We start from the raw sequence: 18441 nt of genomic DNA, 5'->3' as shown, positions 1-18441 counted from the left end.
GTGTGTGTGTGTGTGTGTGTGTGTGCGCGCGTATCACATCTTCTTAATCTATTCATCAGTTGATTGGCATTTGGGCTCTTTCTATAATTTATATTGATGATAGTGCTGCTGTAAACATTGGGGTGCATGTGCCCCTTCGAATCAGCATTTTTGTGTATGTTGATTTTTAAAATGCTCAGGGATTAAAGATGACCATGTGTTTGACAATCTGGAGGTGACACTATTACCTTTGAAAGAGCACTGTGAATGGAGGGTGGGATGAGATGAAAGACGCAGCAGGAGCTTCCTCTAAGATTGAGTAGTGAGAGAGAAAAGTTAACTTGTTTCACTTGGATTCCATTTTGACTGGCCTCCCATGAACGATTTGACTTTCTGAAAAACTCCATAGAAACTAGCCACAGCCCAGAAAATCAGTTTTAGAATATCATCAGTTCTAGTCAACAGTAATGTTTGGATGCAACATCTATGCTACTTGGATGGAGTCTCGCGCCTCCCCAAACGTAAGCACAAATTGGAAAATGTTGGCACTGCCTCACCCTGCCACCAAGCGGCAACTGGAAACCTCAGACAGTGGCTCCTGATAGGCCTGATGGTGAGGCTGTTCTTCCCACCAAACATGAAACCTGAGATGGTGCATCAGGGCTAAATGAGACCCTTTTCCCATGTCATATTTTTTTGTGCCCTGTGCTCAATTTCACCAGGAAAAGAGGTGGTGTTTCCTTAGTTGTGCACTTTGACAGTGCAATAGCCAGAGGCAAGGGGTTTCGTGCCCAAAGTCTGATAGCCAACCCTGCTTGCCATATCTCTGCACTGCCATCGAGTGCTCCGTGCATCCTACTGCTTCTGTCTCTACATTTTTCTCACTTATTACTATTGCAACAGGAATTGCGTATAAAAAATTAGAACACGCGGCTACAAACAAGGAGTTATCAAATCAGAGGGAACAGTTTAGTACTTTTAGATAGGTTCTTGTTCAAAATTTCTCTGCCCAGCATTCCCTCCACTCCTCTCCCTATGTTGACATTATTTTTTTAAATTTTTTTTAACGTTTATTTATTTTTGAGACAGAGAGAGACAGAGCATGAACGGGGGAGGGGCAGAGAGAGACGGAGACACAGAATCTGAAACAGGCTCCAGGCTCTGAGCTGTCAGCCCAGAGCCTGATGCGGGGCTCGAACTCACGGACCGTGAGATCGTGACCTGAGTTGAAGTCGGACGCTTAACCGACTGAGCCACCCAGGGGCCCCTCGACATTTTTTAATATAATATTTCAACAATGTATAAGTCAAATATAGGGTGGTTTTCATGACTGAAAAGTTGAATGACATTGTTTTAAATAACATAAAGATTTATTTTTAACTTTTATAAGAGAGATCCAGAAACAGGTAGCCAAGGGACAGTATGGCAGTTCCATAGGCCACCAAGATCCTAAGCTCTTTCTCTTTCAGTTGTACCATCCCTGCTTAGCATGTTTTTCTCTATACCCAACATAGGCTCATTAGTGCAGGCCATCACACAAGCTCTATTTTATTTTATTTTATTTTATTTTATTTTATTTTATTCTATGTATTTTAATTAATTTTTTAAAAATTTTAATTTATTTTAATTTTTTTTTTATTTTTAGAGAGAGTGAGGGGGAGAGAGGGGCAGAGGGAGAGAGAAAGAATCTTAAGCAAGATCCATGCTCAGCATGGAGTTTGATGCAGGGCTTGATCCCACAACCCTGGGACCATGATCTGAGCTGAAATAGAGAGTCATACTCTCAACCAAGGGTTTGAAACATCCAGGCACCCCCATGACACAAGCTCTTATCATCATGTTCAAGGTCAGAAGGAGGAAAAGAAGGGCAGCTGAATTAGTTCCCTTAAAGAAGTTTTCTGGAAAGCTCACCAAACTATTTCTGTTCTTATTACATCAGCCACCTTTCTTATAAGGCATGCTAGGAAATGTAGTTTTTATCTAGGATCATTAATGACCCAAATAGAGGAGTTGTGTAATGACCCTAATAGAGGAGTTGTGTATAAGGGAGTAGGGATGATCTTTATGCAACTAGCACCATCAACAAAGTTTTGCTATAGTGCTTCACTTTTAAAACAGTGGTATTACTTTCTTACACGATACACAAACATAAACTCAAAATGGATGAAAGATTGAAATGTAAGACAGGAAGCCATCAAAATTCTTGAGGAGAAAGCAGGCAAAAACCTCTTTGACCTCAGCCACAGCAACTTCTTACTTGATGTGTCTCCAGAGGTAAGGGAAACAAGAGTAAAAATGAACTATTTGGACCTCATCAAGATAAAAACTTCTGCACAGCAAAGGAAACAATCAGCAAAACTAAAAGGCAACTGACAGAATGGGAGAAGATATTCATAAATGACATATCAAATAGAAGGTAGTATCTAAAATCTATAAAGAACTTATAAAACTCAACATCCAAAAAACAAATAATCCAGTGAAGAAATGGACAGAAGACATGAATAGACACTTTTCCAAAGAAGGTATCTAGATGGCTAATAGACACATGATGCTCAACATGAAAAGATAAAAGATTCTCAACGTCACTCATCATCAGGGAAATACATATCAAAACTACAATGAGATAGCACCTCACACCTGTCAGAATGGCTAAAATTAACAACTCAGGCAACAACAGATGTTGGTGAAGATGTGGAGAAAAAGAATCTTTTACACTGTTGGTGGGAATGCAAACTGGTGCAGCCACTCTGGAAAACAGTATGGAAGTTCCTCAAAATGTTAAAAATAGAACTACCCTACACTCAGCGATTGCACTACCAAGAATTTATCCTATTTATCCATATAGGAGTGCTGTTTTGAAGGGGCACATGCACCCTAATGTTTATAGTAGCACTATTGACAATAGCCAAAGTATGGAAAGAGCCCAAATGCCCATTGACTGATGAATGGGTACATATATTTCATCAGTCACGAAAAAGAATGAAATCTTGCCATTTGCAACAATGTGGATGGAACTAGAGTGTATTATGCTAAGCAAAATAAGTCATTTAGAGAAAGACAAGTATCATATGATTTCACTCATATGTGGAATTTAAGAAACAAAACAGATGAACATAGGGGAAGGGAAGGAAAAATAAGATAAAAACTGAGAGTGAGGCAAACCATAAGCAACTCTTAAAGAGAGAGAAACTGAGGGTTGCTGGCAGGGGTTGGGTGGGGAGTTGGGCTAAATGGGCGAAAAGCATTAAGGAGGGATCCCACTTGTTGAGATGAGCACTGAGTGTTATATGTAAGTGATGAATCACTATATTGTATTCCTGATATCATTATTACACTATATGTTAACTAAATTGGATTTAAATTAAAAAATAATAATAAATAAAACTGGTATTCAATTGATTTAAAGTATATTATTTAAAATAAAAGGTGACCGACAATTAAAATACTTATTTAATTACATTGAGATAAAAGGGAATGAGAGAATGGTTATAAGTCAACATATGTTATTATGCCAAGTCAATAAGCAACTATTGATAAGTCAGTTTTGACCACTGACAATAAATTGATTTTGTATGTGTAAAATTGAAATGTCAAGATGTAGCATTATAAGCAAATTACTTCTTGATTTGAAATAAACCAAAAGAATTAAAAGTGTATTTAGTTAAATTCGGGAAACATCACTGACTCTGGGGAGGAAGTCTAGGTTTGGGGAAACATTGGACAGGGGTCTATTGGTTTTCTTTTTTCTTTTTTTCTTTTCTTTTCTTTTCTTTTCTTTTCTTTTCTTTTCTTTTCTTTTCTTTTGTATTCTTTATAAGTCCTATTTCATAGGTTTATAGGTACTATGTTTACTGTTTAATAGTGTGCTATTTTTTTTTACTGGTATATTGGGGTTTATTTTACATTCTTTTTTTTCAACATGTTCAGTTATTACTTTGCCAAAATTCATATTGTAAAGTCACATAATCCTGTCTCAAAGCATGTGTACTTTATACTTCTCAGACAGTCATTTAAAGTACTATATTAGAACTGATAAGAAAAGAAAAAAATCATTATTTGTTTCTGGTCTTAAAAAGACTAAAATTTAGTGTGGAAGCTAAGACATGCATGGAAATACACATAATACAAAGTAGACATGGAAAAGTACTCAAAAAATTATAACAGGAATTTAGGAGAGGAAGAAATTCCTTATCACTGAATATATCATAAAAGGCAGAAGGATTTATTCTTCATAATAACCATTTCACAACAGTTTCTGTTTTCATTGGTTTTACATGCTTCCTCAGGTTACAATCAGAAATTTGGGCAGTGATTTTACAAACTTAAGATGCATATTAGGAGCGCCTGGGTGGCTCAAGTTGGTTGAGCCTCGGACTTCGGCTCAGGTTATGATCTTGCGGTTTGTGGGTTGGAGCCCGCGATGGGTTCTGTGCTGATAGCTCAGCGCCTGGAACCTGCTTTGGATTCTGTGTCTCCCTCTCTCTCTGCCTCACACTCTGTCTCTGTCTCTGTCTCTGTCTCTCTCTCTCCAAAATAAATAAACATAAAAAATAAAGATGCATATTAGAATGGTAGTTTGGAAAGCAATAGAAACTAACCTATCTGGAGCTAAGATGTTTGGTCATCAGGCACCCAGCTACAAGACAAGAGCAGAAGTATTAACTAGAACATCACAAGATACATGCTGGAGAGACCACTGCATCTGGAGACAGAAGTCCCACCAGGCCGTAAGCTATATGAATTACGCGAGTGCCAGAACAAGCAAGTTTTCCATGGAAGCACTGATACATTCAATGCAATAACTGATATTCACGCTAAAATTCTTAACACAAAAACACTTTAAAAGTCAGTTTCGTTTACCAAAAACATAAATATTTATTTTTTCTTTAAAACTCTGTTTACTTCTATTAAAAGATAAACTGGAGCATATTAAATATTTAACTGCTTATTTGAACAAAAAAGGATTCCAATTAGGCAGAGCCAAATAGTAAGTGGTTTGAAGGGATCCTCTCAGAGGCTTTTATAGCGAAAGGTTGAAGCCAAGGAAGGAAATTACTGATTGGCTACAACTTAAAGCCTACTCGGTTGTGATTGGTTGTTACTAGGCGTCAGTTCCCTAACCTTGAGGCGTTTTGCTTTGCTTACTCAATCAAGTCCCAACTTCAAAGACAAGGTGAAGGACAGCTGCTTGAGGCCCTCTCTTCAGTCTGTATGGAATCTGTCCGCTTACGGCGTTGGCCGTATTAGTTCGTTCTCTGAGGAAAGTTAAGAGATGGAGGGTCTTTTCATTTGGTATCTATCATCAAGTTCCAGCTGCTTTGAGTACTTTCACCTACATCTACTGACCAAAGTGAGTGGAACGTTTTCTTTTCATTCTCTTGTTTGTTCTTTTGACGTAGGCTGGCATAAACTTTCATCACGAACGTAAGACTTTCCTGTTTAATTGGAGTGGAGGATATGGCTTTGGAAAGCTAGCTGTTGGCTGCCTCGATGTTTCTTTAAAAAAGTCTGTGGTGATTAATTCAACACTTCGTGTGCTGTGGAAGGAAATAGCCCAGGAAGTGGGGCTTTAGAAATGCAAAGAATGCTAGTGCTCTTTAAGGAAATTACTGAATAAGTATGCTCTATGAAGTAGAATATGTTCTCTGCGAGCCTGAGTGTGAAAACAGAATAGTTTCCATTTTATTTGTGATTCCTGTGCTTGGCTTCCATTTCAACTACCCCAGTTAATGTTCTTAGCAATTTCCTGTGTGGCAAATGGTTTTATCTCAAAGATCACATAGGAACTAAGAGAATAGAAAGAGGCAGTGTGCTTGAAGGAATGTTTAAACTACCTTTCCTCCCTACGATAGGTACTGTACCTCTGTGCTACAGTTGTAAAATAAAATGGATACAGGGCGAAGAGAGGAGAATGTTATCTTTATTTAGGTTTTTGGTCCTTTGCTCTCGATAAGGGGACCACTGAGAGTAGACCTCTCTTGAGCAGTTGGTCAGAAGAAGGTTCCCCCTGTGGGATTCTAGGTAGAAGTTGGGTGTGAAGCTATTTTCTTTTGTTTTGGATTCCTCAAGGTATTTTTCTCAAATTGGAATAGGCCTTATGTTACGATCTGATAAATAGTCACCTCATTCATTAATTTCAGTTGTCGAGTTATCCCCTTAGGTAGAAGTGTCACTCTTATCAATAATTTTTGGCATATTCTCTATTATCTTTTATGCTCTCTGGGCCCCTGCTTAGACAGATGAAATATTTCCTGGCCACTGTCTTGGCTTCTAAGTCCTGCGTAATATTTTAGCTAAAACTATTCCTCCTCCTCCTCTTCTCCTTCTTCTTCTTCTTCCTTCTCTTCCTCCTCCCCCTCCTCCTTCTTCTTGCTAATACTGTTTTTTATCATAACCTAACACAGCTTTTACATCTTTAACTTAAATTTTTTTTAATGTTTATTTATTTTTGACACAGAGAGAGAGACAGAGCATGAGTGGGGGAGGGGTAGAGAGAGAGAGGAAGACACAGAATCGGAAGCAGGCTCCAGGCTCTGAGCTGTCAGCGAACTCAGAGACCGCGAGATCATGACCTGAGCCGAAGTTGGAGGCCCAACCAACTGAGCCACCCAGGCGCCCCTTACATCTTTCACTTTTGATGGAGATATGGTATAATCACATAGTTTTGGATGGAATAAGGAAGAGAAAGTTAGAGGGCCTTGAAGTTTCTCCAAAACCATCTCTATTAGAGTGTATTTTTAGGGAATTAGCTTATGTGCCAAATATCTTGTTTCTTGGAATTAGTCTGGACATGTTTATTTGTTTGTTTGTATGAACAGAATTCCAAGTAAGTTATGTGGAACCTGGGCAAAATTTTCAGATTGGTATAGCCCTTTAGGTAGCTTTTTTTTTTTTTTTCCAACGTTTATTTATTTTTGGGACAGAGAGAGACAGAGCATGAACGGGGGAGGGGCAGAGAGAGAGGGAGACACAGAATCTGAAACAGGCTCCAGGCTCTGAGCAGTCAGCACAGAGCCCGACGCGGGGCTCGAACTCACTGACCGCTAGATCGTGACCTGAGCTGAAGTCGGATGCTTAACCGACTGTGCCACCCAGGCGCCCCTTTAGGTAGTTTTTTAAGATAGTTTTCTTTTTTTCTGGGTTTGAGATACTCCTTCTGTTCTTTTCATAAAAAATATTCTTTAGATGGAAAAACAAATTTCCTTCTGAAAAAATAAGCTTCTTTGAGAGCTTTTGGAGCCAAGAGAATGAAATATTATAAAATGTGATCAAAACTGGTAAGAGTAAAACGGTCTTTTAAAGTGATTATTTTTATTATTTTTATGGTTGTTTTTTTTCATTACAGTATCTTATGTTGAAGGGTGCCTGGGTGGCTCAGGTTATGATCTCACCGGTTCGTGAATTCCAGCCCCAAGTTGGGCTGACAGTGAGGAGTCTGCTTGGGATTCTCTGTCTCCCTCTCTTTCTCTGCCCCTCCCCGCTCATGCCCCGCCCCCCCCAATCTCTCTTTCTTTTTCTCTCTCTCTTAAAAGTAAATAAATATTTAAAGGAAAAAAAACCAGTGGCTTACATTGAGGTCATGAAACTCAGCAACTAGTAGTCTATATTAGCCACCTGAAAGTGATGTAAAACTGGAAAGATGATAAAATGCACACAGTCTTAAGTCATCTTGGGAAAACACAATTCAAATTTTAATACAGCCAGCCTTGCATCATGTTTTATTTATGATAAATATATACATACATACATCACTTTCCATCTCAGGAAACCACTGTATTTAGTAACATTAACCTCTGTCAGGGTGGAGTTGTACAGGTGGTACCACACATATTTCACTCACTGGCAAGTGATTGATTTTAAAGATATTATGAAAAATTCTTACTTACATTTGCAAAAGTCTAGCCCAAAGTGGCCTTACTCCAGAGTGATGGAGAAAAAAAAATTCAGAGGCCTCTCTCACAGGTCTCCGAGAGTTAGTGAAGGGTCTTTGTGGAGCTGAAAACATAATAGCAGCTAAAAATTAGAATAGGCAGGGAATATGTGGTACCTCTGCAACTTATGGGATTTAATCAGAAACGAATGCCAGGAATACCGAGGCGGCATTTACTTTGATAGAAAACATAAGACACATTATCTTTGGGAAAGTTTCTAAAATATCAGTGTCTTGTTATACTAATTCTTAATTGTTGTATTGACTCTTGCTACAATGAACATATCTGAGGATAATTCTGTTTGGAAACAAAAATTAATTTTTTTCCATGATGGAACTACTATGTTTTCCCTTTCCTATTGTCGATTTGATGTCAGCCTCAATAATTCAGTGTCTGCTCTGTGGGTGTGTGTTTAGTTTTGGTTTGACAGATTTGTTTACTCAGGTTCTTAATGGCTATGGTATGCAAAATTGGGTGTGAATAGGTATTAAACCTCTCTGCACAAGTTCTGAAAGTACAAGCAATAAAATGTTTTCTAGAATAAAACATTCATGTAAGGTATGAAGAAGGCAATAAATACATTGTCCATATGGTATAAGTCCATATGTTTCAAGTTTCACAATTTATATTTAACATACTGGTCTTTATAAAGGGAAGCCACTGGAAGAGTACAGAACCTCAAGGTAAAAGCAAATGTTATCCAGGGGCGCCTGAGTGGCTCAGTCTGTTAAGCGTCCGACTTCGGCTCAGGTCATGATTTCATGGCTGGTGGGTTCAAGCCCCATGCTGGGCTCTGACAGCTCAGAGCCTGGAGCCTGCTTCAGATTCTGTGTCTCCCTCTCTCTCTGCCCCTCCCCTGCTCATGCTCTGTCTCTCTCGCTCTCAAAAATAAATAAACATTAAAAGAAAGAGCAAATGTTATTCAGACATAATGTGCATAATACTTTAAGGATAATGGATATTGCTTTGTACTAGGGATGGCAGAAAGGTTTTATAATCTCCAAATTAGGAAGTATATTAATTTTTCTTACTTTCTCTGGTCATTCAGTGCTTCTGTTGTATGATCACATGGTTTATACATGATATTTGGTATTTACTTTTTTTTGACATGACTGCTTCTGAGAGAAATGTTGGGGTAGGGGTGCCTGGGTGGTGCAATCCATTAAGTGTCTGACTCTTGATCTTGGTTCAGGTCATAATCTCACAGTTTTTGAGTTTGAGGCCCTCATCAGGCTCTGCGCTGATGGCACAGAGCCTGCTTGGGATTCTGTCCCTCCTCTCTACCTTTCTCCCACTTATATGTGTTCTCTCTCCCTTTCTCTCTCTCTCAAAATAAGTATATAAATTTTAAAAACATTAAAAAGAAATGTTGTGGTATTCATTTTTATCTACCTTGAAAATACAGACTTATCAGAGTCTTTTAAAGAACTTTCACCTGTAAATAACTGAATATTATAAGATTGTTAATTATAGCTATACAGAAAGTTTCCAGAAGAATTCCAGCAAAGTCACAAAGCTGAAAACATTTTTTTTTAGAGTGAGCACATCCTTATATTTGTGACAGAAACAGCCATCATCATGGCTTATCTATCTCTCTTTTAATTATTTTATTTTTGAAAACTAAAAATGCACACATAAAAATATGATCAAATGTCATGATAGTCTAGTTAGTGTGTGCATGTGTGTGTGTGCGTGCACATATACCTGCATACTCCAAAAGATTTTTACAGAATATATATAGCAGCTTTATTTAAAGTTTACTTATTTATTTGAGAGACAGAGAGAGATGGAGAGTGCACAGGAGTGAACAGGAGAAGGGAGAGAGAATCCCACTTAGGGCTTGATCTCACTAACTGTGAGATCATTACCTGAGCCCAAATCAAGAGTCGGACTCTTAGCCAACTGAGCCACCCAGGCACCCCATAGCAGCTTTATTTATATTAGCTTCAAACTGAAAACAGTTTAAAAAAATTTTTTTTTCAACGTTTATTTATTTTCGGGACAGAGAGAGACAGAGCATGAATGGGGGAGGGGCAGAGAGAGAGGGAGACACAGAATCAGAAACAGGCTCCAGGCTCTGAGCCATCAGCCCAGAGCCTGACGCGGGGCTCGAACTCCCGGACCGCGAGATCGTGACCTGGCTGAAGTCGGACGCTTAACCGACTGCGCCACCCAGGCGCCCCCTGAAAACAGTTTAAATTAGTGCCCTTTAATAGGTGTCCCTTACTTAATAAGAGAATAAATAAACAAATTGGGAAGAACTTTTATATTGGAATACCACTCAACAATAAAAAGGAACCAATTATAGATAAAAACATGATTCAATACACAAAGAGTGAAAACATCTTTCACACACAAACATACCTTATATATGATTCTATTTACATGAGGTTCTAGAATTGGCAACATTTTTCTAAGGTGAGAAAAAAACAGTGCTTGTCTCTGGGGTCTGTGGATACAGAATGGATGGAAAAGTGAAGGAAGTTTGGGGTCTAGACACTGGGGGTTTATATCTTGAGAGTTTTGGCAGGTTACATATCTGTGCACTTGTCAAAACTCAGTGAATGTTCGCCCAAAGCTTCTGCAGTTCATTATATAGAAGTTTAAACCATAAAGAAAATTTGCAAATAAATGCGAAATTCTAGTAAATGATATGTAAGATGAGGTATTTAGGAAAAGTCTCCTGTTGCCTGAAATTTACTTTGAACATACCAAAAAAATAATATTGATGGATGGATGAATGGAGGGATGGATCAATATGTTATAAAGCAAACATAGTAAAATGCTTACATACAGAAACTAGATGATAGTATATTGATGCTCACTGAAAAATTCTTTAAGTTTTTCCTGTTTGAAAATTTTCACAATTAAATACTGGAAAAACCTTATCTTTTTTGTTTGTTTTTACTTTACTATAGCACTGAACAAAATAGCTGGTACTTAGTGCTCAATTAAGTATTTGAAGGAAAGAAATAATAAATTGATATATAAATTAAAAATAGAAATTATGGGGTGCCTGTGTGGCTCAGTTGTTAAGCATCTGACTTTGGCTGAGGTCATGATCTCATGGTTCATGAGCTCGAGCCCCTGCTTCAGGGGCATGAGCCCCACCTCTGGTAAGCATGAGCCCTGCTTTGGGTAAGCCCCACTTCTCTCTCTCTTTCTCTGTCCCTCTCTCACTTGTGCCCTCTCTTTCTCTCTCTCTCTCAAAAAAAAAAAAAAAAAAAGGATTGGAATTATGAATATGAAGCCCCAGTAAAATATCCAGTTCTCAGGGCCATTTTTATGATGTTTTACTAATCATCCCCATGACCCTAACTAAAACCTGACCCTACTCTTCACTCTTTCCTGGACAAATGGTGCTACCTCAGCATTGCCAAACAGCGGGGATAATTCCAAGAGAATCAGATTCTTTCTCAACCACAGAGGATCAATAGGTCTTTTAGATGGCCTCTGTTCCAAGGATGAGGGAGAGAGGAGGCAGATGGAGGAGTAACAGAAAGCGGTGATTGTTTTGATCACAATATTTTCAGAAAGTCTGTAATCTGAGATGGATGCAGGTTTTTATTTGAGCGTCTTTTAACGCTTAATATTCCTTAGTTAATGGCTGGTCTTTCAGATTTGTCTCTTCTCCCTTCTTCAGTCCAAGATGGAGCATGGATTTAAGAAGGAGGGGGGTAGCTTATGAGGTCTCAAGGTGGTAGGGGATAGGCAGGATTATATGACTGTAGTATCCCATTTTTGTGTAGGAAAAGCTGATCTGGGCAGCTCCTTGAATTGCTGACTCTGATATAAAATTTGTCTCTCCTGAATGTCCTGCTTGCTGAAATGTATTCCTGGGGTAAATTGTGTTTTTTTCTCCTATTTGGTCATCTTTCCATCTTCCTTTGACTAGGTATGTTATTGATTTCCTAGGGCAGCCAAAACAAATTGCCACAAGCCTGATAGCTTAAAACAAGAATTTGTTCTCTTATAGATCAGGAGGCTGGAAAGTTAGAACACAAGGTGCTGGCAGGTAAGTTTTTTAGAGGCTCTGAGGCAGAAACTGTCCCATGCCTCTCTTTCCTAGCTTCTGGTGGTGGCCAGTAATCCTTGGCATTTCTTGGTTTTGTAGATGCATCACTGTAGTATGCTCCTGTCTTCACATGGGTCTCTCCTCTATATGGCTTTTTGTCTCTTCACGTGACCTTCTTATAGAGACCCAGTCATTGGATTTAGACACCACCTTAATCTATTATCTAATCTTAACTATCTTAATCTTAACTAATTACATGTGCAAACATCCAATTTCCAAATAAGATCACATTCTAAAGTTCAGAGTGGATACATGTTTGAAGGACACTATCCAGCCCACTCCAAGACCTTAGTGTGATTCTTGCAAGCTTTATTTAATCCCTGATATCTGATTTTAGTTCTCAGACCTGGCATAGGCAACTCACCTTGTAGCCCTCAGCCTCAGGCCACTTTTTCCTGTGAAAGTAACCACTTTGACATACTCCTCAAATAGATTTCAGCTGATATTCATGTCCCTCTTCATTAGAAATGCAGGATATTCTTTTCTTTATTCTATAAATTGTGAATACTAAAATGCTGTTAGTGCAGGGACCATGCTTTGAAAACCATTGTTTTAAATTTTTTTTTTAACGTTTATTTATTTTTGAGACAGAGAGAGACAGAGCATGAACGGGGGCGGGTCAGAGAGAAAGGGAGACACAGAATCTGAAACAGGCTCCAGGCTCTGAGCGGTCAGCACAGAGCCCGACGCAGGACTCGAACTCACGGACTGTGAGATCATGACCTGAGCCGAAGTTGGACGCCCAACCGACTGAGCCACCCAGGTGCCCCAAAACCATTGTTTTAGACTTAGCTAGTATCGTTTGTCACCTTGGATGTTGATCTGAAAAGATCTGGACATACATCTGGACGCATTTCCCCATACCCTCTCTAAGAGAGAAGGTGAGCATTTTAAGTTTTCTACCTTTTCTGCATAAGATCCTTTTCATCTTAGCATAATAAACTTCATTGGCTAACAGTTGTCAGAGGAAGTGATATGCTAACTATTCTAGGGGAGAAACTCTATGGACTAGTGGCCTGGACTGGCTGCTGATATGTAAAAATGGGAGCTAAATAAATTTACAGAATTCTTCTAGAGAAATCCTGGCACTTCTCAATTTATTACTGTTTTTAGTTTAGAAGCTGAATTGTAAGTGTTTTTTTCTTTGCTTTCCAGTTATTTAACCAACTGAATTTCTACACTGTTCAAAGATAAACTGAAGTACATTAAAATTTTGAAGAGTTTATTTGAAAACATTGATTTGAATCTGGTGATGCCAACTTGAAAATGGTTAGGAGGTCTCTACCAGCAGGGTATAAAGGATATGCCTTTTTTTTTTAATGTTTATTTATTTTTGAGAGAGAGAGAGAGAGAGAGATTGAGAGAGAGAGAGAGAGAGGGAGAACGCATGAGCATGAGCAGGGGAAATGCAGAGGATCTGAAGCAAGCTCCACCCTGACAGCAAAGAACCCCATGTGGGGCTTGAACCCACACACTATAAGATCAGGTCCTGAGCTGAAGTCGGCCACTCAACTGAATGAGCCACCCAGGTGCCCCTAAAGGAGAGGTTTTTGTAGAGCAGACATTGAAGCAAAGCAAGGGGATTATTTGATTGGCTATAGCTTAAGTGATTGCCCTATTTGGGAAAGACTTGTTGGCTGTTTGTGATTGCTTGTTCTTAAGTTTTGATACCTTAACCTTGAGGCATTTACCAAAATTGACCCTGCTTAAGTTTTGGTTTCCTTACCCAAGCTGCCAGGGTATTAGAGCCACCTCAATCTAACGGCCTCCTTGTTTAATTACTTTAACAGCACCTACCCACAGCCCAGGGGCAATTGGCAACCTGAGGCCAACCAGTTCTTGTACATGAAAATGCAGAAAGAAGGGGCGCCTGGGTGGCTCAGTTGGTTAAACATCCTACCCTTGATTTTGGCTCAGGTCATGATCTTATGGTTCCTGGGATCCATCCCTGTATCAGGGTCTGTGCTGATAGTACGGAACCTGCTTGAGATTCTTTTTCTCTGCCCCTCCCCTGTGTGTGCACGTATGCACTCATGCACTCTCTCTTTCAAAATAAATAAATAAACATTAAAAAAACAAAATGCAGAAAGAAAAATGAAGTAATAAAAAGAAAAAACCATACCCATCACAAATATTCACATTTTCAGTTTTTAGATAAATATTTATTAATTGCCAACAACACTCTAGGAAATATGTGTGCAATATTTCACATATATTGATTATTTCAATAATGCACAACAGATGGATGTATCCTACCATTCTACTGCATGTTGTGTTTCGCTATTCCTGAGTTGTCATAGCATTTTTCTTGCATTTTTCTCATTTGCAGTTCATAACTTCAGAATTATAGTGCTTATTTTTAGCTGCAAGTATTGAGGCTCAGAGAGGCTTAAGGTCATAAAATTATTACAGGGAGAAATCAGAAAAATCTCACCTTTTATGAAAACTAATTTAGTGTTCTTTACATCTATCCCTAGAGAAAGGTTATGTAATTCTGCTTTTAAAAATAGTATTATCTTAGGCATCTCATAGAATTTCTTAGCCTGAGGTTTGTAATGTGTATGTCAAACAAAAAAGTAGAGGAAGAAGTTTGTTTGTCTTTCTGCTCCAGAGGGTTATTAGAAGAATTAAGTAACAATTACTTGAAGGATTTTATAAAAATTAAAATGAAATAGTTATATTTGTGTTCGGTTTACAGGTGCATAACATGGTATTTTCTGCAGGGTGCTAGGTGACTTGTATTCATGTATTCCTTATTTCTTAATAATAAAATCTTATTTTTTAGCTGTTTAGAAAATAAATGCAGAAATACTAATAGAATTAGAATGTCAGCAGTTTGTAAATACAAAATAGTAAACCTAGGCAATAATCTTCAATACCTTTATGTTGAAGACTGCCAGAAAAATGTATATTGGAAGAAAGAGGCTGACAACATCTGAATTCTTTCCAAGAATTGAACTTGAATTTTTTCTATCTAAAAGTGTACAGAAAATGTGGAACATAGAAAACAGGTACCTTAGCATTTTTTTTTTTTTACAATTCTCAAAATCTAAAATATGGGAAATTCTACAAAATAAAAGTTTTTCTTTTTTTTAAGAGAAGTAGAACCTTCAGATTAAAACAGACTTAATTAGCATGTTATTCACATGCAAAATATGGGTCTTGTTTTGATTACGAATTGAACAAATCAAGTGTAAAATATAAAATCAGGGAAATGTGAATAGTGATCAAATATTTGATAATGTTAGGTGATTATTGCTAAATTTTACTTTAGTTGCGATAGTGCGTTATGTTTATATTTAAAGAAAAGTATTTTTACCTTTTAGAGACATGTACTGAAGCATTTACAGATTAAAAGATATGATGTGTGTGCTTGCTTTAAAATAATCTTTAGGTGGGGAGCAAGTGGTTGGGTATATGTAGAATAAAATATGATGGACCATAAATTATTTGTTGTTTAAGTCAGTAATAGATACATAGGGGTTCACTATTTCTTTCCTCATTATATGTTTTAAATTTTTCTTAATGAAAATTAAAACTCAAAAAAAGAAAAAAAACTAAAAATATCTTTGACTTTTTTAGGCCCACTTTCAAATAATTAATGGGTCGGATAATTTTAACTAAGTGAAAAGGAAAATATTAATATAAAAACATGTGAGATTTTATTTTATTAAGGAAATGTGGTAGCCATGTATGTTTACAATAAATAAATAGAAAGACCAAAATTTAATGAACTAAAATTCCAATTGAATTAGTTAGGAAAATAAGAAAAGAACAAACTCAAATGATGTGGAAAATGAGAGGAAATGCAAAAAACTGAAGAAATGGAAAACAATGATGCAATGGAAATAAAGAGTATGTAAATATAAGCTCTCAGTAGATAATTACAGTTTCTTGGCAAATTAGGAATAAAAGGGCATTTCTTTAATTTGCTAAAGTGATTCTACCAAAAACCTACAGCTAGCATTAATCTTAATATGAAAACATCATAAGTGATCCCTTTAAAATCAGGAACTAAGTGAGCATACTTAATATCACTGTTTCCAGACAGTATTGATCTGGAAGGTCATAGCTATGTCAGTAATCAAGAAAAAGCAAAAGAATTAATATTTGAAAGGAAGTGACTATACTCTCATTATTTGCAGATAATATACTTAGTTACAAAGAAAACCCAAAATTATACAGAGAAAAAAATACTTGAATTAATAATAGATTTTAGAAAGACGTCTAGATAAAAAATCAATATGGAAGAAATGTGCTGACTGAAATTCATTTGCTTCTAACCGTGGGGTTGACAGGTTTGTGTAGTGACACAAAAATCAAAGTGAAGTTTCCTAGCTTTCCTCAATCTGTATGAGGTCAGACATTGAAGCTGAACTTCACTGATGTTGCGCAGCTCTTAACATCTTAATCTTTAAGACAGAAGGTGTCAACATTGACTGCCTGTTAGAATCGTATGGGGAGCTCTCAAGACTTCTGATGCCTAGGTTTCACCTCCCAAAATTCCGATTTAATTGGTCTGTGTTACTCTCAATTGATTCTATCACGCAGTTAAATTGAGATCTGCTTTAAGAAGTGGGAAAGTAGGGGCGCCTGGATGGCTTAGTCCGTTAAGCCTCCAACTTCGTCTCAGGTCCTGATCTTGTGGTCCGTGAGTTTGAGCCCCACGTTGGTCTCCGTGCTGACAGCTACAGAGCCTGGAGCCTGCTTCGGATTCTGTGTCTCTCTCTCTCTTTCTGCCCCTCCTCTGCTCACACTCTGTCTCTGTCTCTCTCTCAAAAATAAACATCAAAAAAAAAAAAAAAAGTGGGAAAGTAAACAATTTCAGTACCTCTCCTCTAACCCTAGACTTCTGCCTAAGATTCTTGACTTGTAATGCCCACGTTCATATTGTACTCATGTGCAGCGTCTCCATTACGTGAGTGGTACAGGACTTCAGCTTAGTTTGGTGCATATTTGAACTAAGTTTTCAAGTTTATTTGTTCCTTAGTGAAGCATTTTCCCCAAATCCCCCATGATTAGGGTTATTTACTAAAAATACATATTTCTAGGCCGATTTCCAGAATCTGAAGGATGGAGGGGTTTGGGAAGATGCATTTTGAATGAGAGCCCCAAATTATTCTTATAATCAAGTAAGTTAAAGAAAAATGCTGCATAAATGAAGCCATTTAACACTGTTAAATTTTAGTTATACTTTATCATCTTATTTCTCTATTTTACTGATAAGAAAAGCTTTGTTTTCTATTAGAAAACATACTTACCTTTATTTACTTCAAAAGGCACATAAGGACATAGAGGTTCCTTATCCTGGTGACATACTCCAAAGAGAGGACAGTCTTGAGCTCGTTGCAGATTTTGCTTCTCGAGGCCAAAGAAAGACATAACATCACCATCAGGCTTTGGATACAAAATGGCTTTAAATCAAAAGTTTTGTAAAGATTACTATGTTCAAGCAAAATGCTCAGGAAATAGTTTACTTAAATGGCTTCTTCTATAAACAATATTCCAATATGAATTATAACCTTAGCAATAGGAAGTATCAAACAATGGTGACCTACTTTAAACCTTTTATTTTAAGAAAGTCTGAAGTTAGCTGGTTTTAACTACAGAAGAAAAACAACAACAACAACAGCTAATTGCTGTTAGAGCAAGTGATCATTGTGACTCCTGATGGAGATTTCAATTACATTAAGCTGTTTTCAATCTGCACAGTTGATAGGGAGTTATTAGAGTAATATTGTGAAGTTCACCAATATATATGCAACTATATGTAAGCACATATTTCAGAGCGTTGGGTTTGAATGAGAATGCTTCACTCCAATTGGATTTTGTAATACCTTATATGCTAGAGAAATGTCTACATGAATGTTTTAGCTAACATGTAAATCTCATATTGTGTGAAAACACCTGACAACAATTTTTAAAGCACCAGATGTACTTGAACTAAAAAATGTAATAAGTTTTGGCTATAAAAAATTAGAGTAGTATGGGTATACATAGGTCTTGAATAGTACAATATCTCTGGCCTTTGAAATAAGTCATATGTATATATATATCATAAAAATATGCTTTGAATAGGGTAAAAATATCACCCAAAATGTTCAAGATTAACATTGCTTTTACAGAGCTAAATATTTCTTTATTAGGTAATGTGAGAACCATTCATTCTGATAAAATGGTTCTTTAGGGTACAATCTAAAATAAGTCTAATTCTTTCATGCATTAAACTCTTAATGACCTTAGGAATTAAATGCATTGGGCAGGAAGGAATTTAGGTGGAAAGACTTATTTTTTTCTTCTAAGTAAAATATATTGTAAAGATATGGAAATGTTTGCATTGAGAAGGAAAGCTGGTGAAAAGCAGATAAAAAGGGCCAGCCAGCTGTCCAAGGCCAGATACTCCCCTTGCATGCTTTTGGGCATCTTGCTTGCTTCTTGCATCAGTCAGCAGCCAGG

The sequence above is a fragment of the Lynx rufus genome, unplaced genomic scaffold, assembly GCF_022079265.1.
Source record: "Lynx rufus isolate CCGP_SWC_20201006 ecotype Redwood Valley unplaced genomic scaffold, mLynRuf1.p SCAF_3, whole genome shotgun sequence".
Taxonomy (NCBI): domain Eukaryota; kingdom Metazoa; phylum Chordata; class Mammalia; order Carnivora; family Felidae; genus Lynx; species Lynx rufus.
This window is presented reverse-complemented; position numbering follows the sequence as displayed.